Here is an 8,601-nt window from a genome sequence, read left to right as displayed (position 1 = left end):
GTTGGTGGTACGAGCCCACCCGGGAGAGGTGTTGTGGGGTCTCAGATGTAGCGTAAAAAGTCAAAACTTTTCCACAATACGTGACAACCATTTAATTTCTGGGCTTCCGTGGCTCAATGATTAGCGCGTTCGGCTGTTAACCAATAGGTTTGTGGTTCGAGCCCATCCGGGATGCGGTGTTGTGAGGTCTCAGATGTAATGTAAAATGTCTGAGTTTTTCACAATCCCTGACGAACATTTAATTTTTGGGCTTCCGTGGCGCAATGATTTGCGCGTTCAGCTGTTAATCGAAAGGTTGAAGGTTCGAGCCCACCCGGGAGAGGTGTTGTGGGGTCTCATATGTAGCGTAAAAAGTCAAAACTTATCCACAATACGTGACAATCATTTAATTTCTGAGCTTCCGTGGCTCAATGGTTAGCGCGTTCGGCTGTTAACCAATAGGTTGGTGGTTCGAGCTCATCCGGGAGCGGTGTTTTGAGGTCTCAGATGTGACGTAGAAAGCCAAAGTTTTTCCACAATACCTGACGACCATTTAATTTTTGGGCTTCCGTGGCTCAATGGTTAGCGCGTTCGGCTGTTAACCAATAGGTTGGTGGTTCGAGCCCATCCGGGAGCGGTGTTGTGTGATCTCAAATGTAACGTAGAAAGCCAAAGTTTTTGCACAATAAATGACGACCATTTAATTTTTGGGCTTCCGTGGCGCAATGGTTAGCGCGTTCGGCTGCTAACCAATAGGTTGGTGGTTCGACCCCATCCGGGAGCGGTGTTGTGAGGTCTCAGATTTGACGTAAAAAATCAAGGTTTTTACACAATACCTGACGAGCATTTTACTTTTGGGCTTCCGTGGCGCAATGGTTAGCGCGTTCGGCTGTTAACCAATAGGTTGGTGGTTCGAGCCCATCCGGGAGCGGTGTTGTGAGGTCTCAGATGTGACGTAAAAAGTCAAGGTTTTTACACAATACCTGACGAGCATTTAACATTTGGGCTTCCGTGGCGCAATGTTTAGCGCGTTCGGCTGTTAACCAATAGGTTGGTGGTTCGAGCCCATCCGGGAGCGGTGTTGTGAGGTCTCAGATGTGACGTAAAAAGTCAAGGTTTTTACACAATACCTGACGAGCATTTAACTTTTGGGCTTCCGTGGCGCAATGTTTAGCGCGTTCGGCTGTTAACCAATAGGTTGGTGGTTCGAGCCCATCCGGGAGCGGTGTTGTGAGGTCTCAGATGTGACGTAAAATGTCAAGGTTTTTACACAATACCTGACGAGCATTAAACTTTTGGGCTTCCTTGGCGCAATGGTTAGCGCGTTCGGCTGTTACCCAATAGGTTGGTGGTTCGAGCCCATCCGGGAGCGGTGTTGTGAGGTCTCAGATGTGACGTAAGAAGTCAAGGTTTTTACACAATACCTGACGAGTATTTACCTTTTGGGCTTCCGTGGCGCAATGGTTAGCGCGTTCGGCTGTTAACCAATAGGTTGGTGGTTCGAGCCCATCCGGGAGCGGTGTTGTGAGGTCTCAGATGTGACGTAAAAAGTCAAGGTTTTTACACAATACCTGACGAGCATTTAACATTTGGGCTTCCGTGGCGCAATGTTTAGCGCGTTCGGCTGTTAACCAATAGGTTGGTGGTTCGAGCCCATCCGGGAGCGGTGTTGTGAGGTCTCAGATGTGACGTAAAAAGTCAAGGTTTTTACACAATACCTGACGAGCATTTAACTTTTGGGCTTCCGTGGCGCAATGTTTAGCGCGTTCGGCTGTTAACCAATAGGTTGGTGGTTCGAGCCCATCCGGGAGCGGTGTTGTGAGGTCTCAGATGTGACGTAAAATGTCAAGGTTTTTACACAATACCTGACGAGCATTAAACTTTTGGGCTTCCTTGGCGCAATGGTTAGCGCGTTCGGCTGTTACCCAATAGGTTGGTGGTTCGAGCCCATCCGGGAGCGGTGTTGTGAGGTCTCAGATGTGACGTAAGAAGTCAAGGTTTTTACACAATACCTGACGAGTATTTACCTTTTGGGCTTCCGTGGCGCAATGGTTAGCGCGTTCGGCTGTTAACCAATAGGTTGGTGGTTCGAGCCCATCCGGGAGCGGTGTTGTGAGGTCTCAGATGTGACGTAAAAAGTCAAGGTTTTTACACAATACCTGACGAGCATTTAATTTTTGGGATTCCGTGGCGCAATGGTTAGCGCGTTCAGCTGTTAATCGAAAGGTTGGTGGTTCGAGCCCACCCGGGAGAGGTGTTGTGTGATCTCAAATGTAACGTAGAAAGCCAAAGTTTTTCCACAATACCTGACGACCATTTAATTTTTGGGCTTCCGTGGCGCAATGATTAGCGCGTTCAGCTGTTAATCGAAAGGTTGAAGGTTCGAGCCCACCCGGGAGAGGTGTTGTGGGGTCTCAGATGTAGCGTAAAAAGTCAAAACTTTTCCACAATACGTGACAACCATTTAATTTCTGAGCTTCCGTGGCTCAATGGTTAGCGCTTTCGGCTGTTAACCAATAGGTTGGTGGTTCGAGCCCATCCGGGAGCGGTGTTGTGAGGTCTCAGATGTGACGTAAAAAGTCAAGGTTTTTACACAATACCTGACGAGCATTTAACATTTGGGCTTCCGTGGCGCAATGTTTAGCGCGTTCGGCTGTTAACCAATAGGTTGGTGGTTCGAGCCCATCCGGGAGCGGTGTTGTGAGGTCTCAGATGTGACGTAAAAAGTCAAGGTTTTTACACAATACCTGACGAGCATTTAACTTTTGGGCTTCCGTGGCGCAATGTTTAGCGCGTTCGGCTGTTAACCAATAGGTTGGTGGTTCGAGCCCATCCGGGAGCGGTGTTGTGAGGTCTCAGATGTGACGTAAAAAGTCAAGGTTTTTACACAATACCTGACGAGCATTAAACTTTTGGGCTTCCTTGGCGCAATGGTTAGCGCGTTCGGCTGTTACCCAATAGGTTGGTGGTTCGAGCCCATCCGGGAGCGGTGTTGTGAGGTCTCAGATGTGACGTAAAATGTCAAGGTTTTTACACAATACCTGACGAGCATTAAACTTTTGGGCTTCCTTGGCGCAATGGTTAGCGCGTTCGGCTGTTACCCAATAGGTTGGTGGTTCGAGCCCATCCGGGAGCGGTGTTGTGAGGTCTCAGATGTGACGTAAGAAGTCAAGGTTTTTACACAATACCTGACGAGTATTTACCTTTTGGGCTTCCGTGGCGCAATGGTTAGCGCGTTCGGCTGTTAACCAATAGGTTGGTGGTTCGAGCCCATCCGGGAGCGGTGTTGTGAGGTCTCAGATGTGACGTAAAAAGTCAAGGTTTTTACACAATACCTGACGAGCATTTAATTTTTGGGATTCCGTGGCGCAATGGTTAGCGCGTTCAGCTGTTAATCGAAAGGTTGGTGGTTCGAGCCCACCCGGGAGAGGTGTTGTGTGATCTCAAATGTAACGTAGAAAGCCAAAGTTTTTCCACAATACCTGACGACCATTTAATTTTTGGGCTTCCGTGGCGCAATGATTAGCGCGTTCAGCTGTTAATCGAAAGGTTGAAGGTTCGAGCCCACCCGGGAGAGGTGTTGTGGGGTCTCAGATGTAGCGTAAAAAGTCAAAACTTTTCCACAATACGTGACAACCATTTAATTTCTGAGCTTCCGTGGCTCAATGGTTAGCGCTTTCGGCTGTTAACCAATAGGTTGGTGGTTCGAGCCCATCCGGGAGCGGTGTTGTGAGGTCTCAGATGTGACGTAAAAAGTCAAGGTTTTTACACAATACCTGACGAGCATTTAACATTTGGGCTTCCGTGGCGCAATGTTTAGCGCGTTCGGCTGTTAACCAATAGGTTGGTGGTTCGAGCCCATCCGGGAGCGGTGTTGTGAGGTCTCAGATGTGACGTAAAAAGTCAAGGTTTTTACACAATACCTGACGAGCATTTAACTTTTGGGCTTCCGTGGCGCAATGTTTAGCGCGTTCGGCTGTTAACCAATAGGTTGGTGGTTCGAGCCCATCCGGGAGCGGTGTTGTGAGGTCTCAGATGTGACGTAAAAAGTCAAGGTTTTTACACAATACCTGACGAGCATTAAACTTTTGGGCTTCCTTGGCGCAATGGTTAGCGCGTTCGGCTGTTACCCAATAGGTTGGTGGTTCGAGCCCATCCGGGAGCGGTGTTGTGAGGTCTCAGATGTGACGTAAGAAGTCAAGGATTTTACACAATACCTGACGAGTATTTAACTTTTGGGCTTCCGTGGCGCAATGGTTAGCGCGTTCGGCTGTTAACCAATAGGTTGGTGGTTCGAGCCCATCCGGGAGCGGTGTTGTGAGGTCTCAGATTTGACGTAAAAAATCAAGATTTTTACACAATACCTGACGAGCATTTAACTTTTGGGCTTCCGTGGCGCAATGGTTAGCGCGTTCGGCTGTTAACCAATAGGTTGGTGGTTCGAGCCCATCCGGGAGCGGTGTTGTGAGGTCTCAGATGTGACGTAAAAAGTCAAGGTTTTTACACAATACCTGACGAGCATTTAACATTTGGGCTTCCGTGGCGCAATGTTTAGCGCGTTCGGCTGTTAACCAATAGGTTGGTGGTTCGAGCCCATCCGGGAGCGGTGTTGTGAGGTCTCAGATGTGACGTAAAAAGTCAAGGTTTTTACACAATACCTGACGACCATTTAATTTTTGGGCTTCCGTGGCGCAATGATTAGCGCGTTCAGCTGTTAATCGAAAGGTTGAAGGTTCGAGCCCACCCGGGAGAGGTGTTGTGGGGTCTCAGATGTAGCGTAAAAAGTCAAAACTTTTCCACAATACGTGACAACCATTTAATTTCTGAGCTTCCGTGGCTCAATGGTTAGCGCTTTCGGCTGTTAACCAATAGGTTGGTGGTTCGACCCCATCAGGGAGCGGTGTTGTGACGTCTCAGATGTGACGTAAAAAGTCAAGGTTTTTTCCACAGCACCTGACGACCATTTAATTTTTGGGCTTCCGTGGCGCAATGATTAGCGCGTTCAGCTGTTAATCGAAAGGTTGAAGGTTCGAGCCCACCCGAGAGAGGTGTTGTGGGGTCTCAGATGTAGCGTAAAAAGTCAAAACTTTTCCGCAATACGTGACAACCATTTAAATTCTGAGCTTCCGTGGCTCAATGGTTAGCGCGTTCGCCTGTTAACCATGAGGTTGGTGGTTCGAGCCCATCCGGGAGCGGTGTTGTGACGTCTCAGATGTGACGTAAAAAGTCAAGGTTTTTCCACAATACCGGACGACCATTTAATTTTTGGGCTTCCGTTGCGCAATGGTTAGCGCGTTCAGCTGCTGTTCAAAAGACTGGTGGTTTGAGCCCTCCCGGGAGCGGTGTTGTGACGTCTCAGATGTAACATAAAATGTCAGAGTTTTTCCACAATACCTGACGAACATTGAATTTTTGGCCTTCCGTGGCGCAATGGTTAGCGCGTCCAGCTCTTAATCGAAAGGTTGGTGGTTTGAGCCCACCCGGAAGAGGTGTTGTGGGGTCTCAGATGTAGCGTAAAAAGTCAAAACGTTTCCACAATACGTGACAACCATTTAATTTCTGAGCCTCCGTGGCTCAATGGTTAGCGCGTTCGGCTGTTAACCAATAGGTTAGTGGTTCAAGCCCACCCGGGAGCGGCGTTGTGGGATCTCAAATGTAACGTAGAAAGCCAAAGTTTTTCCACAATACCTGACGATTTAATTTTTGGGCTTCCGTGGCGCAATGGTTAGGGCGTTCGGCTGTTAACCAATAGGTTGGTGGTTCGAGCCCTCCCGGGCGCGGTGTTGTGGGATCTAAAACGTAACGTAGAAAGCCAAAGTTTTTCCTCAATACCTGACGACCATTTAATTTTTGGGCTTCCGTGGCGCAATGATTAGCGCGTTCACCACGGCCAAAGAAGCATATTTTGAGTATTTCTTCACTATTTTCAAAAATAACCACTGAAACCATTATTTTTATACTTTTTGCTTTAATTCAAGCAAATGTAACGATATTCATTCAACAAACTGTTAAAATTCAATTTTAAATAAGAAATCGTTGTCACGGATTTTGTATCTTGAAGAAAAAAAACATGCGATTTTTTCGGTACTTTTTTGAATGCATTTTTTTCTGGAGAAATTTTTGACCGAATTCAGCTTAATTCCCTACAAAACACTCAATAAAAGTGATTTAATCTCGATTGAACAATAAATAAAAATGTACCTCGATTTTTAATAACATTATCACAATCGACGTAACTCGGCCTAAGAAAAACATTTTGAGTATTTGTTCACTATTTACAAATATATTCACTGAAACCATTATTTTTATACTTTTTGCTTTAATTCAAGCAAATGTAACGATATTCATTCAAAAAACTGTTAAAATTCAATTTTTCAATAAGAAATCGTTGTCACGAATTTTGTATCTTGAAGAAGAAAAACATGCGATTTTTTCGGTACTTTTTTGAATGCATTTTTTTCTGGAGAAATTTTTGACCGAATTCAGCTTAATTCCCTACAAAACACTCAATAAAAGTGATTTCATCTCGATTGAACAATAAATAAAAATGTACCTCGATTTTTAATAACATTTTCACAATCGACGTAACTCGGCCTAAGAAAAACATTTTGAGTATTTGTTCACTATTTACAAATATATTCACTGAAACCATTATTTTTATACTTTTTGCTTTAATTCAAGCAAATGTAACGATATTCATTCAAAAAACTGTTAAAATTCAATTTTTCAATAAGAAATCGTTGTCACGGATTTTGTATCTTGAAGAAGAAAAACATGCGATTTTTTCGGTACTTTTTTGAATGCATTTTTTTTCTGGAGAAATTTTTGACCGAATTCAGCTTAATTCCCTATAAAACACTCATTGAAAGTGATTTCATCTCGATTGAACAATAAATAAAAATGTACCTCGATTTTTAATAACATTTTCAAAATCGACGTAACTCGGCCTAAGAAAAACATTTTGAGTATTTGTTCACTGTTTTCAAATATAACCACTGAAACCATTATTATTGTAATTTTTGCGTTAATTCAAGCAAATGTAACGATATTCATTCAACAAACTGTTAAAATTCAATTTTAAATAAGAAATCGTTGTCACGGATTTTGTATCTTGAAGATAAAAAACATGCGATTTTTTCGGTACTTTTTTGAATGCATTTTTTTCTGGAGAAATGTTTGACTGAATTCAGCTTAATTGCCTATAAAACACTCATTGAAAGTGATTTCATCTCGATTGAACAATAATTAAAAATTTACCTCGATTTTTAATAACATTTTCAAAATCGACGTTTCACGGCCAAAGAAGCATACTTTGAGTATTTCTTCACTATTTTCAAATATGTTCACTGAAAGCATTATTTTTATACTTTTTGCTTTAATTCAAGCAAATGTAACGATATTCAATCAAAAAACTGTTAAAATTAAATTTTTCAATAAGAAATCGTTGTCACGGATTTTGTATCTTGAAGAAGAAAAACATGCGATTTTTTCGGTACTTTTTTGAATGCATTTTTTTCAGGAGAAATTTTTGACCGAATTCAGCTTAATTCCCTATAAAACACTCATTAAAAGTGATTTCATCTCGATTGAACAATAAATAAAAATGTACCTCGATTTTTAATAACATTTTCAAAATCGACGTTTCACGGCCAAAGAAGCATATTTTGAGTATTTCTTCACTATTTTCAAATATAACCACTGAAACCATTATTTTTATACTTTTTGCTTTAATTCAAGCAATGTAACGATATTCATTCAAAAAACTGTTAAAATTCAATTTTCAATAAGAAATCGTTGTCACGGATTTTGTATCTTGAAGAAAAAAAACATGCGATTTTTTCGGTACACTTTTGAATGCATTTTTTTGGAGAAATGTTTGACCGAATTCAGCTTAATTCCCTATAAAACACTCTTTGAAAGTGATTTCATCTTGATTGAACAATAATTAAAAATTTACCTCGATTTTTAATAACATTTTCAAAATCGACGTTTCACGGCCAAAGAAGCTTACTTTGAGTATTTCTTCACTATTTTCAAATATGTTCACTGAAACCATTATTTTTATACTTTTTGCTTTAATTCAAGCAAATGTAACGATATTCAATCAAAAAACTGTTAAAATTAAATTTTTCAATAAGAAATCGTTGTCACGGATTTTGTATCTTGAAGAAGAAAAACATGCGATTTTTTCGGTACTTTTTTGAATGCATTTTTTTCTGGAGAAATTTTTGACCGAATTCAGCTTAATTCCCTATAAAACACTCATTGAAAGTGATTTCATCTCGATTGAACAATAATTAAAAATTTACCTCGATTTTTAATAACATTTTCAAAATCGACGTTTCACGGCCAAAGAAGCTTACTTTGAGTATTTCTTCACTATTTTCAAATATGTTCACTGAAACCATTATTTTTATACTTTTTGCTTTAATTCAAGCAAATGTAACGATATTCATTCAAAAAACTGTTAAAATTCAATTTTTCAATAAGAAATCGTTGTCACGAATTTTGTATCTTGAAGAAGAAAAACATGCGATTTTTTCGGTACTTTTTTGAATGCATTTTTTTCTGGAGAAATTTTTGACCGAATTCAGCTTAATTCCCTACAAAACACTCAATAAA

General features: G+C 41.8%; 1 non-coding gene across 1 annotated transcript; it reads left to right on the top strand.

Annotated features, from left to right (window-relative positions):
- Positions 1 to 690: 690 nt before the first annotated feature.
- Positions 691 to 763, top strand: TRNAS-GCU (transfer RNA serine (anticodon GCU)). The gene has a single exon. It is a non-coding gene; the product is annotated as a tRNA-Ser (tRNA).
- The last annotated feature ends 7,838 nt before the right edge of the window (positions 764 to 8,601 follow it).

Source organism: Phalangium opilio, unplaced genomic scaffold (genome assembly GCF_054372755.1).
Source record: "Phalangium opilio isolate 3A_F unplaced genomic scaffold, DU_Popi_V2 ptg000056l_1, whole genome shotgun sequence".
Taxonomy (NCBI): Eukaryota; Metazoa; Arthropoda; class Arachnida; order Opiliones; family Phalangiidae; genus Phalangium; species Phalangium opilio.
Note: the sequence above shows the minus strand (reverse complement) of the source record. Positions and strands in the feature narration are given on the sequence as shown.